Raw genomic sequence first — 24,000 nt, forward strand, 5'->3', positions numbered from 1 at the left:
ATATATGATACTACTCTACCACCTTTACCTTTATTTCTGTCTTTCCCGAAGAGCACATACCCTTCAATACCTCTATTTCATTCATGACTACTATTCATGTTTCTGTTATCCCTATAATATCTGGTTTCACTTCCTGCACCAGTAGTACTAGTTCCTCCATTTTGTTAGCCAGCCTTCTTGCATTGGTGTACAGACATCTTAGTTTTTTTCTGCTTGACTTCATCCCGATTCTTCACCTGATTAGATACAGTCATTCTACTGCCAATATCATCTACCTGATTGTTAATGTATTGTTACTTGAAACAAGATATTGGCACTATCTTCCCTCTTGATGTCAATTCTCCTACCCGCCTGTTGTTCCTTTCTCTATTACTGTATCTTCTCTTAGATAATTTTCCTCCTGTTCAATGTTAGAATCAGGCTCAGAGATTACATGAGCATCTCCCAACTGTCTCCTCCAAATTCCTAGTTTAAATATCTTTTAATCAGTTGTACCAACCTCCATCAGAGAAATCTATTTCCCTCCCTATTCAGGTAGTCTATCCCATGAGAACAGTCCTCTGCCCATGAATGCCACAGAGTGGTCAAACATCCAAAAGCCCTTCTTTTAGCACTACTGCCTGAACCATCTGTTGATCATATTATAACTAGTTTGGTTATAAAAGTCAATTTCTTTTTTGCTTCTGAGGCTGCTAAGGGTAACATAGGAAATTAACTCACTTACTTAAATAAATGCCTGGCCAAAGCAACAGTTGCCTAGTATGAAAACATTCTTATTGATGATTTGCTTATCCTTGCAAATCCCCAGCAGGTGTTTGAAAAATGAAAGTGGCATGATAATATAACACTGATATTAATTTTGCACGGACTAGCACTGCATGACTCTTAGTCCCCATATAGGCTCCAGATATTCTTCTAATTCATCACCCAGTGCATCAGGAGGCTTCTTCCTAAATCTATCTAATAGAAAAGAATGTTTTGACCTATGCAATCCAAATTACATTGTTAGTGAGCTGTATCCCTCTCTTTCTCTCATGTTATCCTTATATTTCTAGTATTACCATACTGTTGTTATCCAAACTTTTAGGACACAAATGGGAATCCATGTGGCAGTTTATTATTTATTTTTTTACTAATTGGTGTTCTAATTTTAGTAATCAGATTTCTCCGATGTTTTTTATTTATAGACTTTCAAAAATTGCAAACCACCAGCAAAGAAGTCTAACACAATTGTTAGTGGTCATAACAAAAAAAAAAAAAATTAAATAACAAAAGAAACAACATTGACAATTAGGGCTAGATTTATAAGGGGGACTTAGGGCTGCAACGCTCACTCCAGTAGTTAGGACACCAGGCAGTTGGGAGATCTGGGTTCAAGTGCCTGCTCTACATCAGACAGAGTGGGGATTTGAACCCAGTCTCCCACCACTTGGCTAAAAGCTGTAAGCATGTGGGGAAAGAGTACCACAATCACCTCCTCCTCCAGCTGTGATGTGTGCAGAGTCAGATCTGGTACGGGTGCTCTGAGAGGCCATCTAAACCTAAATGTTGGTGCCTAAGTCCCTTCTCCCCTTCCCCCCCTTGTGAATCTAGCTCTAAATTACAGGAATTGTTGTCAGAAGCTATTCAAATGCATCAAAGGTTCCAGTTGCAAGGAAAATCCATAGATGTTATAAGATTCTAAAAAAAAGGCTCTTTACTAAACATCAAAGATACTGGATTTTCTTTTCTCAGTTGCAAAATCTTTATCAGATTCTAGTATCTGAGGTGCAGATGCTGATAAAGCATTTTTATTACGGGATAAAAAATTACTTGGCTCAATAAAATCAGTAATATATATTTATATATATAATCTAGCATTGCACATATCTAATCTATCTACCTATCTATCAATAAAAACTAACATTGCACATAACGTTTAAGGAATAAAGTTTCAAAGTTCTGTAACAATTCCAATTTTTGTAACCACCTTTTCATGGTCAAAATATAGATCAACTGATCTGAATTCCTTTGTTTTATCAGGACACATTAATGCAGAATTTATCTGAATTACGTTTTTTTTTAATACTCACTCTCTCATACTCTAACAAAAATAATCAAAACAGTTCTTTAGACTTTCACTATCCCTACCTTTTGTTTTAATAACATGTGAGAACTAGGGAAGCCAAATCTTTCTCTTTAAAAAAATGCCATCAAGTAAATTAAATAAAGTGATAATTTGATCAATTCCTTCTGATCCTTCAAGTCCCTGTGAATTTTGGAGGCTCTGTATATGTTCTTCATATTCTCCAACCTTTGATACAGAGTAACATTATCCTGTACTAAACTGTGATAAAGGATCTTACAGTTCTGTGTTTTCATTTTAATTTGATCTTGTTTCTTAGACAAACTGATTTAAATTGGGCTTATTGAGAGTCTTTTACCACATCCAACACCATTTCATCTGAGGGACCAATTCAGTGAACACTTTCTTTCTGCAGTCAGATTTTCAGTCAAGCCATTATATAGGAGGGGAAATAAAGCAATTATATAAAAAGGGAATTCAATCCTGCTGTGAGGTGTGTCCAAGCAAATGCTTGCATGTATATGGGGTTCCATAGCCCTCAAAGGGCACCTTTAGTGTTGTCACCAAAGTATGGCTGCACACACTTAACTGAAGAGTCAGAGCCATCAGTTGTGTTGGAGAGAGTAAAAAAAAAAAAACAGAAGAAGATTGTAACTGGGTGAAATGTAATGGACCGTGATCTACAGGAGATCAAACTAGTTGAGCTAATAGTTCTTTCTGGCCTTAAAATTTATGAATCTGAACAAAGGTGGATTGAGAAGCAGGGTTGATTTTCCAAAGGCACAAAGGACAGTTTTGTGTCCTGTAGTAAAGTAGTCATAAAGGTGCTAACTGGGTTATTCAGAGTATTTTTGATTGAAACCAGGCGCCTCTCTCCATTACTTCCTGTTTTATTAGTGTGTGTTTTCCCTTTCTGTTACATAGTTGAATAAAAGAAACACATTCCCAGCCTTTAGTACTGTATGTGAAGTGTGCTTCCTGTGCACTTCCTGTGGTTCCTTTACAAAATGCCTAATTCCCTTTAGCAGTCAATTGGAGTTCAGTGCATAACACTTATTTGTGCCTTTGAAAATTTCCTGTTGTTTCCTCGTCTGCGTGAACAAAAATCTTAACTTCATCTACCTGTTTGATAGCTTCTGTCACAAATACCTCAGTGCCTTCTTCCATGCTGCTCATTGTTAGGATATAGATCAGGGGTCGGCAACCTCTGGCCAGGCCAGTTTGTTTACCTGCCGCGTCAGCAGGTTCAGCCAATCGCGGCTCCCACTGGCCGCGATTCGCCGTCCCAGGCCAATTGGGGCTGCAGAAAGCGGCGCGGACGAGGGATGTGCTGGCCGCGGCTTCCCGCAGCCCCAATTTGCCTGGAGCAATGAACCACGGCCAGTGCTTACCCTGGCGAGCCGCGTGCCAGAGGTTGCCGACGCCTGATATAGATATTCAGGCCTGTCGTAAAGGCCTATACTTTAAGAATTTAGGTATTTTTATCTCTTAGCCTCTTAGCTAGTTATAGAGGTATAAAACAAAGAATCAAAATCACAATCCGCCTGTGTATGGGCCTTCTCTATCTAGGATAGTCTGAGGCCTGGTTCTTAGGCTAAGGCCTTTGGCTAAGCAGCAGGGCAGCCATAAGCTGGGAAGCATAAGGTCACATCCTCACAATCCAAACCAGTCACATTGAAATAAGGTGCTATTGGGCTGTTAGGAATACAGTGCTGTCCTTATAATGCCTATGACCACCAGATAAAGATGGTTAAAGAAAACTTAGTTTGATAGCATCCTGTCTGGCAAGAAATCACTTCTCAATAGTTGTAGTTGTGAAATCCTCATTTTTGTCTGCTTTACTACTTGTGGGGCATGGTCCCCCCCCACCCCACAACTGGGGCCACTATTCCTGCTTCCTGCAGTTCCTTCCAGGTAGCCTCTCTCGCAGGGGCTGTAACTCTGGATCGCCGGCTTACAATGTCCACTGGCAGTGGTGAGTACAGTGTATTTTCAGGGTAGGGTGGTAGAGGTGTCTCCTTCAGTTCCATTAGTGGGGCGGATGGTTTGGGGTCCCCAAGTCCATTGCCCCCATGTTTACATTGATACAATTCCTCCTCTAAGTCTCCTACTCTCCCCAGCAGTTCATCCCTCTCTCTCCAGATTGCCTCACAAGACTCCTCTGTCCGTGCAGCATCCCATGCCTTCAAATCCGCTACCTCTACCATTAACACAGATTTTTCTGTTTAAAAACGTTGCTGATCCACAATCCCCTCCAAATCCTTAATGTGTTGGAGGAGATCAGCTTCCCTTTTTACCCAGTATGCCATCCCAGCACACAAACCTTGTAATACCATGCCCTTTTTCCTACACTCCTTTCCCTTGGGGTTTCCCAAAACCTCCCCCATCTCCTTCTCAATCTCATCCCAGGTGGACCCCTACACCTGGTATGGGCCCTGATTCTTCCTTATCCATTTGTTCAAAAAATCTGTTACCCCAGCTTGCTAGAACCCACAACTACCATCACGAGAGTTCATCATACCCCCCTCCAAGCAGCTGTGTGGACTGTTGGGGAGGGGGACTTACAGGCTGCCACTCACCTATCTGATGTGATGTATCCGAGTCACGGCACCAAGATGTTAAAGGGCTTATTCCTTCACCCTCCCACTTCCCTTGTCCTTCTTGCATGAACAGAGAGCAACAATACGTGAAGTCCGAAGGTGCAAACAATTCAATGTTTATTGGGGTGAACTTCCAGCAAGCTTACATCCAAGTTCCTTTTTCCATATTTTTGAATCTCAACTTACTTCCTCTTTGCCCCTAATTTATATAGTAATATTCTTAGATATACCTTAACCAATCATTTTACAGAAATTTACCTAACCAATCCTAACATACTGTAACATAATTATCTAACCAATTATATCCCACTACCCTAATTAACTTACACGTAGCAAAATTAATTATACAGCAGACAGAAACAATTAGAGAACCAGACAGATTAACAATAGAAAAGCGGGGGCCATAAAGATAAAACATACAGAAATGATGGTTTCACAACCACAACTATTGAGAAGTGATTTCTTGCCAGTCAGGATGCTATCAAGCTAATTTTTCTTTAACCATTTTTATCTGGTGGTCATAGGCATTATAAGGACAGCACTGTATTCTTAACAGCCCAACAACACCTTATTTCAGTGTGACTAGTTTGGGATGTGAGGATGTGACCGTACGCTTCCCAGCTTATGGCTGCCCCTGCTGCTTAGCCAAAAGCTTTAGCCTAAGAACCAGGCCTCAGACTGTCACAGAGAGAGAAGACGCATACACAGGCGGACTGTGATTTTGATTCTTTGTTTTATACCTCTATAACTAGCTAAGTGATAAAAATACCTAAATTCTTAAAGTATAGGCCTTTACAGACAGGCCTGAATATCTATATCCTAAAATTCCTCTACACATTGGAATATCTAAACAGATCTATCAGGCCACTTACATTTTTTTATCTTATCCAATTTATCCATTAATCATCTGTCTGACCCGAATTCTCCACTGAGCAGGTTTGCCTCAGATTTACAGAGAAACAAATTAATGCAGAACTCAGAGTAGGCACATGGGCTATAAAATCCATAACACAGACATTAGTCCTTCACAGAGCTCCAAGGTAAATACTGTCAAGGTTTGGCCCCTGACTGGGCCAGCTTATTTTGGTTGTGGCAGAGATACCTTTCTCTCCCTGTCTTGTCTTCACCCAGAACTGGCCCTTAGTAGCAGACACTCCTTTTGATCAGACCCACTGGCACAGATTAGTCTGCTCCCAGAACTTGTAGGCACAGGACCAACACTTACTGGTTCTGCCTGAGGCTAATCATGGGAAGCCTATGTAGGCAAGCCCTGGCGGTTTGAACTCATTGCTCTTCCCTTCCATCAGGCCATACCTTCATAGGGCAGGGTATGGAAGATAGTGGGGCCACTGTCAAAGGGGGAAGCAAATACCTGGTACATCTTGTCATATCATCTAGATAACATATCCTCATTGGAATCTAACAACCTTTCAGCTTGAGTAGTTATAGTTTGTTTGTTTATTTCCTTCTATCACTTGCCTTTTAATTTTCATTGGTTATCACCGTGTTTAAGTGTCATGAGAAACATCTAGTAAAAGAAATAAATGATAGCAATAAATACAAATGTACACATATATTTCTTTCAAACAACAGAAAATACCTCAGAGGGCTAATATGTGTGCTAATGTTGGAGCTGGCAACAAAGTTATTTTGTGTACAACAGATAAAATTATATTATGTTCATACCAAGCAGAGAATTCAAAGCAGAAGGAGCAGACATTTGTTCTTTATGTAGTTTGATTGTAAATAAACAGCATGAATACTTCATTTATTTGGTAGCAAACATAGTATCAGCTAAAAGCTTGGAAATGCAACATAATACATTTTATCACACAACCTTTTCCCCAATGATTGGTTAGTTTTTCAAGCTTCTCAAACATTTCTATTAAGAAACTGTAATATCAAGTCTAGTTTGTAAAATGGTATATTCTGCTCAAGCCTTCAGCTGTGATATTCTTCTCTACCCAGTTATTCCATAGCATTCATGGAGCATTGCCACTTACATATATGTCATTACTGCAGAATGGAGATGTAAGTCCTGAATTTCCAGCAGCTCTGGAGTAATAATTATACTGCTCTAACATACTTTTTTGTTATTTCATGTAAAAAATTGGTGAGAATAGGCTGATTCTATAATTTACATATTAAGGTCTCTATTTCCATATGGCATTTCTATAAAAGTATCATCATTATTGACTCATTTATTTAAAACAATTTCTTCAAACATGATGTGACATTTATGTGATTGTCTGCTATTATCCAATTTCTTACACATTTGGCATCTTGCTAAATGATTCTCCATTGAGGAGAGACTTGAAATTTTTGATGAGATCTTTATTGGGGCTTTGTGCATATGACTGAGAGAGTTGTTATTGTTCAGATTGTTGTGTGTAACAAATTTATATTGCTTACTGAACAAGTAATCAGTATTGTTTAGACATGATCACAGCACTGTATATTAATTGGTTTTCAATTATAAATAAAAGTGATGATTGGGGAGATCACTTGTTCTATTGACATTATTTTCTCTTCAATATTTTTCACACACATCTCTAATGCATTAGATTTGATTTTCAATTAGGAAAAGGGTAGGTTGAGAAGATCATATTTTATTCACACTGATTCACTGAGTATTAGGTTGTTTCTAATAATTTTCCTATTTATCCTCAGAATATTAGTTCTTATTTTCAGTTGCAAAACAATTATTAAAGGTCAACATATTTCACTCATTGAAATGTAAAACTTATCAAATTATACCGAATATTAAGACGTGTTTTTTCAAGATATTGTGTTCCTTAGTGGTGTATTAAAAATAATGAAAATATCTGTGTATGTTGGTGTTGTGATAGAAAAAAACCTCAGCAATATAAGACTTGAAGAAAACTACAGTTAACTCTATTTACCTGGCCTCACAGCAACTCTAACATGAGCTGTGTTCTCACCAGTTCTAACAAAACAAAGTACTGAGTCAGTGCTAAATGAATGCACCAGCACAGTGTTAAAGAGTGCTCTCCTGTTGCAGGTGCATATACAATCATATACAATCAGAGATATGTAGGTCTGGAAGGAACCTTGAGAAGTCATCAAGTCCAGTCTACTGTCCGGTGGCAGGACCAAGTAAACCTACACATCCCTGAGAGGTGCTTCTACAACCTGTTCTTAAAAACCTCCAATGCTGGGATGATACCCACTTCCTTGAAAACCTATTTCAAAACTTACCTACTCTTCTGGAAAAAAGGTTTTCCTAATATCTAACCTAAATCTCCCTTGCTGCTGATTAAGCCCATTAATTCTTGTGCTACCGTCTGTGGACACAGAGAACAATAGATCACAGTTCTCTTTGTAACAACCCTTAACATATATGAAGACTCTTATCAGGTGCCCCCTTCAGTCTTCCTTTCTCATGACATCCCCAGTTTTTTTAACCTATCCTCATAAGTCAGGTTTTCTAACCTTTTATCATTTTTTTGGTCTACTCGCAACTCTCTCCACTTTTTTCCATATTATTCCTAAAGTGTAGAACCCAGAACTGGACACAGTACTCCAGATGAGGCCTCACAAGTGCCGAGAAGAATGTGACAGCTACCTCCCATGTCTTACATATGACATCCTGTTATTACACCCAAGAATGATATTAGGGTTTTTTTGCAACTACATCACATTGTTGACACATATTGAATTTGCGATCCACTATAACACTCAGATTCTTTTCAGCTATAATACCCCCTTGCCTGTTATTCCCCATTTTGTAGTCGTGCATTTGACTTTTCCTTCCAAGGTGTAATTTCATCTTGTTCATTTCAGACCATTTCTCCAATTTATCAATTCTAATCCTCTCCTCCAAAGTACTTGCACCCACCTCAGCTTGGTGTCATCTTCAAATTTTATAAGGATAAGCTCCACTCCATTAGCTAAGTCATTAATGAAAATTTTGAATAGTATCAGACCCATATGTCCTACCAGTTTCATAGTAAACCACTGATAACTACACTTTGAGTACAGACTTTCAACCAATTGTGCACCCACCTTTTAGTAATTTCATCTACAACACATTTCCCTAGTTTGTTTAAAAGAAAGTCCTGTGGAAATATGTCAAAAGTCTTACTAAAATCAACATATATCACATCTAGTCCTTCCTCCCATCCCTTTCCACTTTTTGTAGTCTTCCTTTTGTCATTGTTAGGTCATGAAAGGGTTGTGTAAAACCAAGCAGTCTTTAGTAGTAATGTTAGTCATGTCCTGACTCAGTTTCAGCTTACATAATCACAGGGAGAGTTTACATAAGCAGAATGTCATTTCAATTGGATATGGTATTCTTCACTTCCTGTCTTAAATTACTGTGAACTGCTAAAAAATTGTTATTGTTACTGTTATAAGTTGGGTTAAACCTTGTTATGGGTTGAGTGAAAATGTCATTAAAACATATGTATGAATGAACCCTTCACTTAAAAACTGTAAGAGACAGTTAAGGGGCCTCACTTATAACAAAGCCTAATAGAGTCTGCCCACATTGGCAGAGGGTTCCATTGGGATTGGCACTGGCCAGTGCCAGGAAGGGTGTGAGAAAGACAAGCCGGGGTGAAGAAACAGAAACTGAGACAGACAGAACAGAGACAGATAGAGAGACAAAAAGAAAGAAAGTCAAGCAGCTGCTTATGAACACAGTGTATAACCCTGGAAAAGCAAGAAAGAGAGTTTTGTGGGTTTGTTGTTGGCTAAAGAGGCTTTGAGCTGTAAGCAAAAACAGCTATCTGCTGTCTTTGGTTTCTTCTGAATTCAAAGAAGCAGGACTTTATACATTTCTTGTAAATTAACAAGATTGGGATCAAATAAATTACCAAACTCCATCATGAATTTCTACACACAACTGGAACATCTCCTGAAGGAGCCCTGAACTTTGACTAGCCTCTCAGGTCAAAAAGGGGCAACATTATTAATATTGCTTAGTTGCATTATGGTAGTGTCCAGAGTCCATATATCAAAACTGGGACCAAATTCATATGGCTGACAGTAAATAAATAGAATAAAGTGATTATAACAAGAATAAATTAATAATGAAAGCTGATGATTCAGACTGATGGGCACCAGCAAAGAAAAGCAACTGTGTGAAAAACACTTGGTCTTAAATCTGCATAGATTTTACAAATCAATTACTAACAGCTCTGAAGTGGTTTATATGAAGTTAATTTAATTGCTTCTGTCCTGTTCTTATTCTGGAAAGAGATATATCGATATCACGGAATCCAGCACGTAATTAGCACCTTTATATCAGGAAACAGGCCAAGAAAAGAATAGTCTCCTGCATGCATGTTTCAGTGTGCATTAGTATCATTTATGTGCACAGATGATAGAATTTACACATGCAAAGCCATTTACACATAGAAATGGAGCATGAATCAAGTGCCAGTCCGATTTGTGTGTATAAATTCATACACAGGTGTGTACAGGTGATAATGCACAAATGGAAGGTAGGTAAAGGACTTTAGAAAATTTGGCCTGAAGATTGAGCTCCCCGCTCACTGAAGGTGGGGGTCACTCCAGGATGGGACTGTGACACCATATATATGACAACAGGGAGAAGCTTGACCTGTCATTGTTTGTGGTGTGTTTGTTTTATGGCTAAACAAAGGTCTTCAGCCTCCTGGACTATCAAGCCTTTTCAGAAGGATTTAAATTCACTTTCAAAAAATGAGGAATTTTTCAAAATTAGCAAACAATCTTAGGCCTGTTCTACACTAACCCCCCAAGTCGAACTAAGGTACGCAACTTCAGCTACGTGAATAACGTAGCTGAAGTCGACATACCTTAGTTCGAACTTACCGCGGTTCAGACGCGGTCCACACGCGGCAGGCAGGCTCCCCGTCGACTCCGCGGTACTCCTCTCGCCGAGCTGGAGTACCGCAGTCGACGGCGATCACTTCCTGGTTCGACTTATCGCGTCCGGACCAGATACGATAAGTCGAACCCAGAACTTCGATTCCCAGCTGCCGAACTAGCGGCTGGGTGTAGACAAGCCCTTAGTGTAATGGAAACATAAGGATAAATTAATATTCATGTTGATATTTTAGTTTATATCTCATAATGTTCAGGTAGGATTATACTGATTTTGAGATGATGAAACCAAGAGTTCTCTGTGCTCATGTGATCTCTACTCTGTGTGCATGACTGGCATTTTCTTATCTGTTAGCATAAAATAAATGCAGCAACAGAAAGGTGGCAGGATGAGGTAAATTTTAAATCATCTAATTAAGACGTTCTACAATAATGCTAGCAGATGGTAACTGAAACTCTTGGTTAATTTGAAGCAAGACATTACAGGAAGGTAAATAAAAGAAAAAATAGTTGTTTCGGAAATCAATAAGGTGATTTTTTAAATCATCTGTTTTATATGCACTGAACTTTTGTTTTGCTTGCCTTTGTTTCAGAGGAATATGGTTACACAACAAGCTAATTTCCAGCTCAAATACATGTACTCACGCTAGTTTTGAGAGAGCTAGTACACTAAAAATAGAAGTGCAGCTGCAGGAGCATGAACAGTGGGACAGAACAACCATTTGAGTACAGTTCCATCCAGAACTCTAGATACCTACTCCAGCAGCTAGCCTAAGATATGTCTGTATTTTTATGTACAATTTATTGAATTATAAACTAGGAAGTAAAAACAATGACACTATAAGTAACTATTGTCTGCACATCTTGTACTGCAAGGTGTCCAAGTCATTTAGTATAAATTTCTTCTGGCTTTTAATTTGGTCATTAATATAGAAGAAGGTTATTTAAAAAATGTTATGGATATATTGATTGTATGAGCTAGATTGTGCCCTATACAGTTGCTGAGAGAAGTGGAAGGGAGAAAGGACAACGCACTCCTTGCTTCTGTGAGGTCCACATAAGGATGCAACACTGATGCATCCCCCATGCTATGTCCCATGTTACATTTGCAAAGAGAGATGCTGACTACAGTTTAAGTTTAACAAGTAGAACTTTATTAAATCCTTTGGACTGCTTTTCCATGTGGCTGAGTTGCTTCTTGCCTTACCTCCCAGTTCCCCTGGTATTCCTCAGTAACAGGCCTTCTGACTTCAGTTCCACTGATCATGGTAGACCTCCCTTATTTTACAAACTTTTTAATGAAAACATTAACAAGCCAAACCCTCATCCCATGTCTCTTTGATGGAGTTTCACCTTTACCACAGACCCAGCTGAACACATAGTCTTTGAGATAGTTTAGTCTCTTCAACAGGCAATCACACTGGGAGTGATATATCTCCGTCTCCCTGTTACCTGTCTCTGAGTCTAAAAAACTGTCTCTCCGTGGAGTCTCCTTCTTCCCTGTGGAGTTGGACTCCAGATGTTCTCCGTCTTTCCGTTCTGTGACAATATCTGTAGGTTGTGTCCCTTGTTGTGTCTGCTGGTTCATAAGTGTCTCCTGTTCCTTCGATTACTTGCCCTCTTGTGTACTGGGTGTCAGTGCACACCTCATGACTCCTTCTAATGTCTCTTTAATGGCTAGATCCTTACAGGAGTGCCTGGCTCCAGGCTTTGGAGGTTCATGGCTGACCTTTAGTCCTCTAGTACCTGCTTTCTCTGATCATTGCCCATCTCCTCTGGGTAGTATCTCCAGTCTTCTGGCTGCAACATGTCTCTCCTCATTGGTAGAAGGGTTTTGATCTGTTGTTCCATCAGTGCCTGAAATGAACAGTTTGGCAACCTGTGATGGAGTATTCCTATGTGCAAATAGGCTTACAATTGATCAGAATGAGAAGAAACAGCCTTGAGTAACAGTCTCTTAGCTGTTCTCATAGTTGATTCCACCTTACCATTACTCTCTATATATGCTGGGGTGGTCTCCCATTTGCTTATGGTGGTGGTAAAACTCCCATTTGCTTGCACATCCCTTGAATTCTTCCAAGGCAAATTGGTACCGGACACCCTGTCAGTATCACTTTCTTGATTGCCGGTAGTTGGATATCCTTTTTCGTAGTCTCTTTGATTTCCACCAGCTTTGCTGTTATAATTAGGAGATTTAATACATTAACGTGCTGCACAATGTCCGATCCCTTCCCCAAACTTGCTGATGCTGGATACACACACACACACTGTTTTGGGTCTCAACTAACACCAGTAATTGTCCTGGACAATATCTGATCTCTACTTGGTATGCTGGAAGTATATGTGCTGCAATCTCTGGAGCGGTAAAAGGGGCTTTGCCATGATTGTTTCTAGGGGATTGTGAGTAGATTGTATATTACTGGGTGGCCATAAGTGTACCACCTTCTATGCCTTCTATGATGAGATAACTGGCTCTGTGGATGAGGGGAAAGCAGTGGATGTGTTATTCCTTGACTTTAGCAAAGCTTTTAATACGGTCTCCCACAGTATTCTTGCCACCAAGTTAAAGAAGTATGGGCTGGATGAATGGACTGTAGGGTGGATAGAAAGCTGGCTAGATCGTCAGGCTCAATGGGTAGTGATCAATGGCTCCATGTCTAGTTGGCAGATGGTTTCAAGCGGAGTGCCCCAAGTGTCAGTCCTCGGGCCAGTTTTGTTTAATATCTTTATTAATGATCTGGAGGATGGTGTGGACTGCACTCTCAGCAAGTTTGCAGATGACACTAAACTGGGAGGCATGGTGGATACGCTGGAGGGTAGGAATCAGATACAGAGAGACCTAGACAAATTAGAGGATTGGGCCAAAAAAAACCTGATGAGGTTCAACAAGGACAAGTGCAGAGTCCTGCACTTAGGATGGAAGAATCCCATGAACTGCTACAGGCTAGGGACCGAATGGCTAGGTAGCAGTTCTGCAGAAAAGGACCTAGGGGTCACAGTGGATGAGAAGCTGGATATGAGTCAACAGTGTGCTCTTGTTGCCAAGAAGGCTAACGGCATTTTGGGCTGTATAAGTAGGGGCATTGCCAGCAGATCGAGGAACGTGATCATTCCCCTTTATTCGACTTTGGTGAGGCCTCATCTGGAGTACTGTGTCCAGTTTTGGGCCCCCACACTACAAGAAGGATGTGGAAATATTGGAAAGAGTCCAGCGGAGGGCAACAAAAATGATTAGGGGTCTGGAGCACATGACTTATGAGGAGAAACTGAGCGAACTGGGATTGTTTAGTCTCCAGAAGAGAAGAATGAGGGGGGATTTGATAGCTGCTTTCAACTACCTGAAGGGGGGTTCCAAAGAGGACGGAGCTCGGCTGTTCTCAGTGGTGGCAGATGACAGAACAAGGAGCAATGGTCTCAAGTTGCAGTGGGGGAGGTCTAGGTTGGATATTAGGAAACACTATTTCACTAGGAGGGTGGTGAAGCACTGGAATGCGTTACCTAGGGAGGTGGTGGAATCTCCTTCCTTGGAGGTTTTTAAGGCCCGGCTTGACAAAGCCCTGGCTGGGATGATTTAGTTGGGAATTGGTCGTGCTTTGAGCAGGGGGTTGGACTAGATGACCTCCTGAGGTCCCTTCCAACCCTGATATTATATGATTCTGTGATTCACAGGCAGAAGCTCTTTTTCTATTTGGGAGTTTCCATGTTCAGTCTCTGCCACGGCTCTGCTGGCATAAGCAACGAGCTACTCCTACAAAAGAGCTCCACCCCATTCTTTCTCCAAAGCATCACACAACGGTGTCAGTGGCTCTGTCTGGTAATACTTCAGGACAGGGGCATCTGTTATCATTTGTTTCAATGTGTCAAATGCTTGCTTTTGGGGACCTGCCCAATCTCAGTCAACATCCTACATTGTTAACTGATTTATGGGTTCCGCTACTGCAGCCAGGTGTGGACAGAAAAATTATTATTCCTATGAAGCACTGTACCCTTTTCACATCCACTGAAACTATCTGTCATGGCATGTCTCTGACTGTCTTGATCTTGTTGGGATCTGCTTTCAGTCCCACTGCTGTAAGCAGATATCCAGTGTATGTCACCTCATGTTGTTTGAGTAGCTTTTTTTTTCTAGGTTTAGTTTTATGTCCTTGTTTCTGTATCACAGTAGAAAACCTAGTACTTTTCTGTCATGGTCTCTTTCAGCTTCCATACCTTTCCTCCCTTTACCCCCAGTGAGGAAATCATCTGTAATTATTTTCACTCCAGGCAGACTTCCAGGGGTTGGTTGAGTCATCTTTGGAACACCTCTGGTGCTGGGCTGATGCCCACAGACATGTGCAGCAGTCTGTAGACATCAAATTATGTTACAAAGGTTGTCAGAATGCTGGACACTCTACCGAGGTTTATGTGCCAAAAGCTTACATTCCAGATCATAAAGATTCTGGCTTTGGAAAGATCTGGTATCTTTTCAATGCCTGGTTCAGTGACTTTGGCTCTATGCAAATATGTAATTTGCCTTATGTCTTCTTTACCACCACAATGCTGCTTATATAGTCCGTACTGCCCTCTACTGGTGCTATGATACACCCTGTTCTTCAGACTTTTGAACTCCTTACGTACTGGATTATGTATTCCCATTGGAATTATCCTTCGTGGTAAACACAGAGATTCCACTGTGGCATCTACTTTCAATTGCAGTTTTCTTTCCAGTGAATATGAAGGGGGAAACATTTTGGGTAAAAATAATGAAGAAATTATAGATTTCATTATTCTAAGAAAAGAAAGGAGAGTAGCAGAATAAGGAAAATGGACTTCAAAAAAGCAGACTTTAACAGACTCTGAGAACAGGTTATTTAATGACCTTGGGAAGAAAATCTAAGGGAAAAAGGAATACAGGTGAGTTAAGCTAGGTGAGATAATGTCTTGTATTGAACCAACTTCTGTTGCTGAGAGAGAGAAAAGCTTTCACGCTTAGACAGAAGTCTTCTTCAGGAGAGATGTCAGTTTCTCAATGAGACAATATAAAAGGCACAACTGGAAACTCTCCCGATAGAAAGAATAGTACGAGGAAAATATGTCTGACATGAAAATCCAAAAGGATCCTACAAAAGATGGAAATACGCATGAATTGATAAGGATGAGAACAGAAGAGTAGCACAAGCATGCAGAGACAAAATCAGAAAGGCTAAGGCAAAAAATGAGTTATATCTAGCAAGCGACATAAAATACAATAAGAAGATGTTTTTTAAATACATTAGGAGAAAGAGAAACATGAAGGAAAGTGTAGGTCCTCTATGTAACAGGAAAGGAGAGCTAATAACTTATGGCATCATGGAGGCTGCGGTGTATAATGCCTATTTTGCTTTAGTCTTCACTACAAAGGTTAATGTTGATCAGCTATTCAACACAATTAATATTAACAATAGGGCGAAAGAACACAAGACCAAATAGGAAAAGAACAGGGTAAAGAATATTTACATAAGTTAGATGTAGGGCCTGATGAAATTTATCTTCAGGTACTTAAGGAGCTTACTGAAGCAATTTCACAAACGTTAGTGATTCTCTTTGAGAACCCCTAGGTGAGGTCCCTGAGGACTGGAGAAGGGCAAACATAGTACCTATTTTTTAAAAATTGGAACAAAGAAGACCCATAGCATTATAAACCAGTCAGCCTAACCTTGGTACATGAAAGATACTGGAATAAAATTATAAACAATTAATTTGCCAGCACCTGGCAGATAATAGGGTTATAAGGAATAGCCAGTATGGATGAGTCAAGAACAAATCATGCCAAACTAACCTAATTTTCTTCTTCTTTAAAAGGGCTACTGGCCTAGTGTATGCGGAGAAGGAGTAGACATTATATATCTTGATTTTAATAAGGCTCTCGACACAGTCTAACTGGACATTTTTTTAAGCAAACTAGGGAATTGTTTTGTAGAGGAAATTACTATAAGTTGGATGCACAACTGGTTGAAAGACTGTACTCAAATAGTAGTTATCAGTGCTTCACTGTCAAACTGGTAGGAGATATCTAGTGGGATGCCATAGAGGTCAATTCTGGGAATGGTACAATTCAAAATTTTCATTAATTACTTGGATAATGCACATTATAGACTAACAGTCGTATTGTAGTGTAAGCTTATGCTCCAATACGTCTGATAGTCTATAAGGTGCCACAGGACTCTTTGTCGCTTTTTACCAATCCAGACTAACACGGCTACCCCTCTGATACTTGGATAATGGAGTAGAAATATACTTATAAAATTTTCAGTTGACACCAAGCTAGAATGGGTTTCAAATACTTTGGAGGACAAGATTAGAATCAAAAAGAGCTTGATAAATTGGAGATCTGGTTTGAAAACAACAAGATGAAATTCAATAAATGTAAGGGTAAAGTACTACATGTTGGAAGGAAAAATCAAACGAACAATTTCAAAATGAAGAATAACTGGTTAGTCAGTAGTACTGCAGAAAAGGATTATGTAATTACAGTGAATCAAAATGCAATATGAGTCAACAATGTGATGCAGTTGCAAAAAAGGCTAATATTATTCTGGATGTATTAACAAGAGTGTTGTATGTAAGACATGAGAAGTAATTGCCGCACTCTACTTGGCACTTGTGAGGTCTCACCTGAAGTAATGTGTCCAGCTCTGGGTTCTACATTTTAGGAAACATGGAAAAAATGCAGATAGTCCCAATTAAAACAACAAAAAGGATAAAATGTTTAAACAACCTGACCTATGAGGATAGGTTAAAAAACTGATTATGTTTATTCTTGAGAAAAGAAGATTCAAGTAGGACATGATAAGGGTTTTTGAATATGTTAAGGGTTGTTATAAAGAGGATTGTGATCAATTGTTCTCCCTGTCCACTGAAGGTAGGAGAAGAAGTAATGGGCTTTATTGGCAGCAAAGGAAAGTTTGGTTAGATATTAGGAAAAACTTTCTAACTAGTTAATCTCTGGAATAGGGCTTCTATGGAAGGTTGTGTGATCCCCATCTTTGGAAGTTTTTGGACAAACACTTGTCAGGGATGTAGTAAGAGGAGGCCCTGAGATATAAACCTTGGTATCAGAGGCCTGGTATGAGGCCTAAGGCCTGAACTAAAGTAATGGTCAAGACTTTGCTAACATAAAGCAAAGTTAAGATGTGAGCCAGAGGCAGGCCGTGCTCACAGAAGCTGGCAAGGAAAGGGCTGATGCTGCAAAAAGAGACATACCTAAAAGGTACTGGACACCAGATATCAGAACATTCGCATACTTGTACATTCCACACACAACAAGGAACAGGCTGACCCATCCCAATGACAGGGTCAAAAGGGGAATATGATGGATAGTGTTGTTTTGTTCGAACCAACATGTACAAGGTGAGAGGCGGCACCTTACTACGTAGAGGGGTTGTACCTTGCTGTGTAGAGGGGTTGCACCTCTACATGTCAGGAGTGATGTGTAACTTGTTTGTACCTGTGTATAAGAATGTATCCCTGGGGTGGTGTCTTTGTCCGGCCGAGGGGGCAGTGGAAAGTCCCGCCACTGACTGAGCCAAGAGGCATCTATTAGTAGTATGTCCGGTAGACTAAGTAATCTACGGGTAACTGCAATTGTGTCCGAGGTTGCAATAAACCTAGTCGACGTGACTTTGCATCTTACTAGACTCTATGGTTATTGGGGGTTCTCGTCGGGTTTGCTGTGTCAGCTATCTGCAGAGCTGGGACATCACACAGAGGGAACACACGCACGCAGCCGAGTGATATCAACATAGGAGAAAGCAGAGCACAACACCGGTAGCATCTGACAACAAGGGATGGTCTAGATTAACTTGGTCCCCACCTCAGCACATGAGGCTGGACCAGATGACCTCTCAAGGTCCCTTCCAGCCCTACATTTCTATGACTCTGTGAATGGTTCTAGTTCTGGGATGTAAGACAACAGAAAATAGAGTTGTTAAATTGAGTGGTTCTGTTGTGAATGAGCAGTGAAAGATGCACCTCATCATGAAAAGTAGCAGTTGATTGTTAGCAAAACTTACAATAAAGCATGGAAACGTGAAACAACAAAACCAGACAAGGAACCAATAATTGAACTGAGTTTATTTCCTTAAAATACCCCATTGTATTCTCAAATGAAACAATCCAACAGAGTGGGATAAGAACAGTTAGTTATACCACACAAGGCTTCCTCTTTATGCAAAATTATAGGGTTAGCACTGTTTAGTCATTTCAGCCACCTGATTCACTGAACATCCTTAAGTGTTTTATAATAATGGATATAAAGGAATCAATCTACTGATAAAATGAAATACAGTTAAAATCCTTTGCAAAACCCCCTCCAAAAGTGTACCAAATGTATGTATTTAAGCTAGTGCTCTGTTTAACAGTGAAGGTCATATTTTGTTCTCTGGAACAAAAATATCATGTTGCCTGCACCACATTGTGTGATAAAAATATTCTCAATTTGTTAGAGATGTGCATAAATATTATTGAATACAAACAAAATAAGTGTGATACCATAATGCGCAAAGATTGTACAGTAATGTAAGCACAAATACAACCAATATAGTGAAGATATAAAAAGGAAAAATAAAACAAACTCACAAAATTTTACTTTAAATATTTGCATAATACTTTCTCGGTCTTGTCCATCACAGTACTATGACTCCAGAAATGGCAGTATTCCTCTTCGTGTTGATTCCTTGTATGTGATGATAAAGGTTTGAATTGCTAAGACTTGTCAGCACAGTCATATGCAATTTCATTTAGATATCTGATTGAAATAAGGAACAGTGTGTTCATAAAACATTGGGCTGGAATTCCCTTGCAAATCACATTATTCCCCTTTAGAGGAGAGATTGGTACTTGTGCTGAATTGTGCCAGATTGGACACATGTGCCACATTTGTGATATTGACACATTTCCAATGGGATCTGGGCTGAGACTGCCAAACTAATTTCCCACTAAATAAGGCAGATGTGAAGCCAAGCATTCATGGATGAATGAACTTTAATCCACTGCACAGCACAGATATTTAAGTTTTCATGAAGTATACATTTTGAGCAAACTTTCAAAGGAAATTTAATCCATCTTCCCAATTTGTGCCCACAATTTTTTTGATACAAATAGTGCAATTTCATATACCATTTGCATGGGCCAATCAGGTAGTTGGCTGCTGAGAGTACTCAATTTGCTTACACAAATACTGTTTATGTAAGCCAAATTGCAAATATAAATGTAGGCATCATTTTTAAAATGTACACTTTAGCTAAGATTTTAGTTAGAGGGATACATAGACAAGGATAACCTTTAAAATTTAATTGAAACTATAATCTAAATTGCCAAATAGTTGTATGTTTTGCTTTTAAAAATATTTTTGAAAGTGATTGGTTTTCTCATAAAAGGAATTCGAGTGAAATCCTTAGACATTACACTATCTATTAATATGAGGATATGATACAGAATTGGAGTTCAAATTTCCCCAGCTATGCTGTCAATGTGACTCAACTCTGCCCAGATCCAGGGGACTACTACTGTGGAGGCAACTGAGTAGTGATGTCTCCATGCCTGAATCATTTACTTTCTGACTTCTCTGTTGAGACGGGCACCATTCCTTTCTCTATGCACCCATGTCCCTCCTTACTCCTGCACACCCTCTCTGTGTCAAGGCAATCAGCTGTGGTCTGGCAGGAGCTGAAGCTGGAGTACTCTGGAGTATCTGTTACCAGATAGCATGGAGCATCCCTAACATTGTAGCAACATTGAGCAGACTGGACTGGCTGATTTCATTAGGCACCTATATAACAGGCGTGAGGTCACCTGGTAAGCCTTGGGGTGAGCTAGCTTGTGAATTAGCTGGACCCTTAGAACTCCCTTGCTTGTGGGTTAGCTTACCCTTTAGACCTCACAGGTATTTATCTCAATTGGCTCATCAGGCTCAGAACTCTCATCATGCTCTGGATCTTGTATTCAGACATATAGGAGTGGATGGGTGCTGTGCAAGGGTGAAGAATGGGTGGAACATTTGCTTCATCTCCTCCATGTGGTGGAGGGGAATTGGCAAACTGTCCTGGTATGGGCCACTAGCAGATCAGAATTTCCCCCTCCATATCCCACACAGAGCAAGTGGGAAACAGGGGAGATTCAGGAGAGTATCTTATCCAAGGAAGATTGTAAAATCACTCTATAACTTTATATAAATTAGTATGATGAATATATTTTCAGGATTTGCAATCTCCTTATGGATATTCCAAGAGCAGAAGAAAAGACTAAATGTGTCAAATAAATTATTCATTGTGAATTATTCACTCAGCTGGACGTAATATCAAGAAAAGTATGATAATGTTATTTAAAAGTTCTGTGTACAGAAGTTGAGACACTGATAACATTTCACTGCAACATTACTATCTCTACTGACTATATTACCCACTATATTTCTTCAAAGGTGACTTGCAACTATAGTCAGGTATATTAAATATTCACAAACGGCTGTAGTATAATGTGCTGAATACCCCGATAAAAAACAAAGTAAAAAAGGGTAAATGGGTTGACCAATGTAGTTATAGGCTTGTCAGCCTGATATAAATCCTGGGGAAGATAATGGAGCAGCTGATATGGGAGTCAATTAATAAAGGATTGAAGGAGGGTAATGTAATTCATGCAAATAAACATGGGTTTATGGAAAATAGATATTTTTTCATGTGTTTACAAGTTTGGTTGATAAAGATAATAGTGTTGCTGTAACATACCTAGGGCTTTTCTACACTGCTGCGTGGGGTCGATCTAAGGCTAGGTCTACACTACAGCGGACTTCCGACCTAAGATACGCAACTTCAGCTACGTGAATACCGTAGCTGAAGTTGCGTATTTTAGGTCGGCTTACCTGGCGGTGAGGACGCGGGAAAGTCGACCGCTGCCGCGCTGCCGCCAACTCCGCTACCGCCTCTTGTCGAGGTGGAGTTCCGGAGTCGACTGTAGAGCCATCAGGGATCGATTTTACCGCGTCCTCACGAGACGCGGTAAGTCGATCCCCGATAAACCGATTGCTACCCGCCGGATCGGCGGGTAGTGAAGACGTAGCCTAAGATACTCAACTTCAGCTACGTGAATAACGTAGCTGAAGTCGAAGTATTTAGATCTACTTACCGCCGTGTCTTCACTGCAGTAAGTCAACAGCTGACGCTCTCCCATTGACTCCGCTTGCACTCCTCATTCTGGTGGAGTCGATTTATCGCATCTATATTATACTATACTATACTATACTATACTATACTATACTATACTATACTATACTATACTGTACTATACTATACTATCCTGCGGGTAGTGTAGACAAGCCCTTAGATTATATAAGGCGTTTTACATGGTATTGCATGACATTTTGATTAAAAAACTAGAATGATATAAATTTAACATGGCACACATTGAATGGATTAAAAACTGGCTAAATCATAGATCTCAAAATATAATTGTAAATGGGGAATTTTCATTAAGCAGGTGTGTTTCCAGCAGGGTCCTGCAGGAATTGTTTCTTGGCCCTATGCTATTTAAAATGTTTATCAATGACTGGGAAGAAAACATAAGATCATGACTGATAAAGTTTGCAGATGACACAAAAAATGGGGGAGCAGTAAATAATGAAGGGTAAGCTTGATAAACTGGATACAAAAAATATGCATTTTAGTATAACTAAATGTATTCATCTAGGAGCAAAGAATGTAGTCCATACTTACCGGATGGGGGACTCTATCCTGGGAAGCAAGAAACAAGATTTGGGCTTGTTGTGCATATTCAGCTGAACATGAGCTCCTAATGTGATGCTGTGGCCAAAAGAGCTAATGGAATCCTCAGATGCATTAACAAAGGAAACTCAAGTAGGATCAGAGAAGTTATTTTACTTTTGTATATGACACTGATATGACTGTTGGTAAAATACTGTGTCCAGTTGTGGTGAGTGCCCACATTTCAAGAAGGAAGTTGACAAATTAGAGAAGGTTCAGAGAAGAACCACTAGAATGATTAGAGGATTAGAAAACATGCTTTATCATGATAGACCCAAAGAGCTCAATCTATTTAGCTTAAAAAAAAGAAGGTTAGGTGGTGTCTTGATTTCAGTCTATAAGTACCTACTTGGGGAATAAATATTTAATAATGGGCTGTTCAATCTAGCAGAGAAAGGTATAACAATTGCTGTAAATAAAGCTAGACAAATTCAGATTGAAAATAAAGCATACATTTTTCAACAGTGAAGGTAATTAACCACAGGAACAAATTACCCAGGGTCATGGTGGATTCCTCATCACTAATATTTAAATCAAGATTGGAGGCTTTTTCTAAAAGCCATGCTGCGGAATTCTTTGGGTAAATTATGTGGCATGTGTTATACAGGAGGTCAGACTGGGTGATCACAGTGATCCCTTTAGACCTTGGCGTCTGTGAATCTATTAGTGTGTCCCAGAATTGGTGAAAGCAGAATTTCACTCAGAATGTTCTTATTTTTATCCCATAGGAATTAATATAAGTGTAACTCTTCTGCCAGGTGGTTAACAGCAGCAAAAGGGAGGGTCAGGTTTAATGTATCTCAAGTTCCTCTTGACAAATAATGAAACCAGTTCAAGGCCCCACCCAGAAACTTGGGGCAACTGAATGCACTCTCCTTTGATGCCTTTAACAGGTGGAATTTCCTTACAAGCCAGCATTGTGTACAAGACAAGGGAATCTTTATTAGGGAAAAGAAGTACAATGATAAACCTGGGAAAACAAAGAAACAGAATATATATGTACGTAAAGAGTACAATACCCCCCTCCTTCCAGTAATTTTGGTGTTAGTCTGCCTAACTCCCTTACCACTGCTTGTAAGAACATTCTACAGTTAATAGTCCCTTGACTGCACTCACTTCAAAAGTTTTTTTTCTCTTACTTAATTGGCCTCTCAGAGTTGGTAAGATAACTCCCACCTGTTCATGCTCTCTGTATGTGTGTATATATATCTCCTCAATATATGTTTCACTCTATATGCATCCGAAGAAGTGGGTTGTAGCCCACGAAAGCTTATGCTCTAATAAATTTGTTAGTCTCTAAGGTGCCACAAGTACTCCTGTTCTTTTTGCGGAAACAGACTAACATGGCTGCTACTCTGAAACCTATCCACCAAACGTCACTCTCAGTTTGGATCAGTGAGTAACAGTAGTCCACGTGTTTCTTTGTAGATCTGCCTCCAGTCCCAAGGGAGTTGCTTGCTTGGTTCAACTAGGAGGCACCTAACCCAGCTAGTGATACAACTTTATTAAAGTTTTCGGTAGGTAGGGCCTCACTGGAGTCCATTCATATTTGCTGCTGTTCTCTGCATCATGTCTTGCATCTCCGTATTGGCTCTTCCAGTGAAGTGCTCCTGGTAAGGGAGCCAAGTTTAGAATCCTTGATCAGAGTCCAGGGTGCTTCGAAATGAGCTTTTTGCTACAAGGTGAGACCTCTTCCTCTTCTAAGCTTCTCTCAGAGTCCACTACCCCCAAA

General features: G+C 39.8%; 1 pseudogene; it reads left to right on the forward strand.

The window, feature by feature from the left end:
• Window positions 1-10,118: 10,118 nt before the first annotated feature.
• Window positions 10,119-22,408, forward strand: LOC115271228 (annotated as a pseudogene).
• The last annotated feature ends 1,592 nt before the right edge of the window (window positions 22,409-24,000 follow it).

Source organism: Terrapene carolina, unplaced genomic scaffold, assembly GCF_002925995.2.
Source record: "Terrapene carolina triunguis isolate 2854851 unplaced genomic scaffold, T_m_triunguis-2.0 Scaffold18, whole genome shotgun sequence".
NCBI classification, from domain to species: Eukaryota; Metazoa; Chordata; order Testudines; family Emydidae; genus Terrapene; species Terrapene triunguis.